Raw genomic sequence first — 1,939 nt, 5'->3', positions numbered from 1 at the left:
ACGTGGTACCTGCTCGTGGTCCTGCATCTGGAAACGTCTGCCCCGTGGCATGCAGCAGGCGCCCTGGGTTACCTGCCTCCACATGCGCTGTGCTCAGGGGCGCTGTGATCACAGTTGGTGACCCACTGGGACCACCAGCTCATCTGGCCTCCGCCTGTGGGTCTGCGGCACCGTGTGCAGGGCAGAGAGGAGGGGGGCCCATCAGGGCTAATGTGACGCTGACATCAGGCAGCCCTGCCGCCTGCATGCCCCTTCCCAGGCGTCCCACAGGGGCACGCCTGCTCCGTTATGGCTTTCGCCTAATTAGGGTAATTTAAGTGAAAGTAATCAAAGCAACGGGGGATCTCTTAATAAACTGTCACCACCACGTCCATCGCTGGGGTGTTGTGCCCTTGTGAAAGTCAGGGAGACCGGGCCCTGCCATCACGGCGCCTGCCCCCTGCACTGCTCCAGGCTCGGCCTCTGTCCATGGCGCCTCCCTAACAGGCCAACCGGCCACACCCCCCATCCCAGGAAACCCGGACCCTGGGAAGGATTTCAGAGAGGCAGCAGCCCCGACGGCCCGTGCCCCCACCCACGTGTCTCACGGCACCATGCTGCCCACCCCCGCCAGTGGGCGCCCCCCCCCCTGCCAGCTGGCACCCCACCTGCTTCCCTGAGCCCCGCAGAGGAATCAGGGTTTACCTGGCGTCTGGGCACCTTGGCAACTTGACTTGGGAGGGGCCCTCGCCCAAAGCAAGACCATCTTTCCAGGGACCTTCCCCAGCACCCCCACTCCCACTCGCTCCTGCGCAGGGCTCAGCCTCTCAAACCCGAGCACAAAGCCCCTGCCTGCTGAGGCCTCCAGCAGCCATTGCTTCTTGCTGCTGCTGCGCGGGGGAGATGGCAGGAGAGGGAGGCGGTCCCCAAAATATCCACCCGATGCCGCACCCCTTCCTCAGCTACAGTCCAGGTGACCCCCCGCCCAGCTCCTCAGAGCCACCTTCTGGGCCTCGTCGAAGGAGGGGCAGCAGGCCCTGTGCTCAAGACCCGCCTCCTGGGCCAGGGCAGCAAGCAGCAGAACGGGGCCAGACGTGCAGAAGGGTGTTGGCAAGAGCCCGCGAGGGGCACCCGCAGCAGGGGTTAGAGCCACAGGAGCCCGGGGGCAGGGCTGGCCTGGGGTGGCCAGTCCCCGGGAGCAACGTACAGGAAGAGGGGCTGGCGGTAAAGGGGCCCCGACAAGGCAGAGCTCTGGGATGGCAGGGCCCGGGGCTTCTCTCCTCCGCGGAGCTCCCTCCCCATCTGTGAGGACGGTGAGGATGCGGTGAGGGCTGGCCCCCGCCGCCAGGGGCCCCGAGACCCCCACGAACTCGGGGTTCTCTGTTCCAGGGCTGCCCTGGCAGCGCTGTTCTCCTCCTCCCCGACCCTTCCCCTGCGAGGGCCTGCGGGAGGTGGGGCTGGGTCCGGGGCGGGCGGGGTCTGGCGGGGCGCGCCCGGCCGCTGGGGGCGCCGCGGAGCAGCCGGGCGGCGGGGTGTTGACGCTCTCCCGGGAAACCGACCCCCCGGGCGGAGCCGCAGCCGCCGCCCCTCCCTACGGCAGGCCGCGCGCGCCCCGCACCGCCTCGGAGCACAGGCGTGAGTGCGTGTGAGCGTGTGTGCCTGTGTGAGTGTGCATGCGTGTGAGGTCTCAGGGTGCTTGTGCCGGCGTCTCGGTGTTACAGGGCGTGTACTGGGTGGGGCTTGCGGGCAGGCTCTTTGGGGCCCGAGAGAGACCGTCCGGAGTACTGAGATAGTACTTAAGGTCAGGTGTGGGAAGGGCGGAGGGGAGTGGCAGGGGCTGGGCCCCAGAACCAATCTCAGAACTGACCCCTGGTCTGGGCCAAAGAGGCTCCGCACCCCCACCCCAGAGTCAGGCCAGTGCCCCTCACCACCCCAGCAGCCCACCGCTGCCCCCCCCCCC

At 68.2% G+C, this 1,939-nt stretch overlaps 1 protein-coding gene across 1 annotated transcript in view; it reads left to right on the top strand.

The window, feature by feature from the left end:
* The first annotated feature begins 1,483 nt into the window (after positions 1-1,483).
* LOC121106395 overlaps positions 1,484-1,939 on the top strand; it is a 1,796-nt gene continuing 1,340 nt past the window's right edge. The window contains exon 1 of the mRNA XM_040645669.1: positions 1,484-1,614. The gene's annotated coding sequence lies outside the window, so the exon portion shown is untranslated. The remainder of the gene's footprint in view (positions 1,615-1,939) is intronic.

Source organism: Ursus maritimus, unplaced genomic scaffold (genome assembly GCF_017311325.1).
Source record: "Ursus maritimus isolate PB19 unplaced genomic scaffold, ASM1731132v1 scaffold_32, whole genome shotgun sequence".
Lineage (NCBI taxonomy): Eukaryota > Metazoa > Chordata > Mammalia > Carnivora > Ursidae > Ursus > Ursus maritimus.
This window is presented reverse-complemented; position numbering and strand designations above follow the sequence as displayed.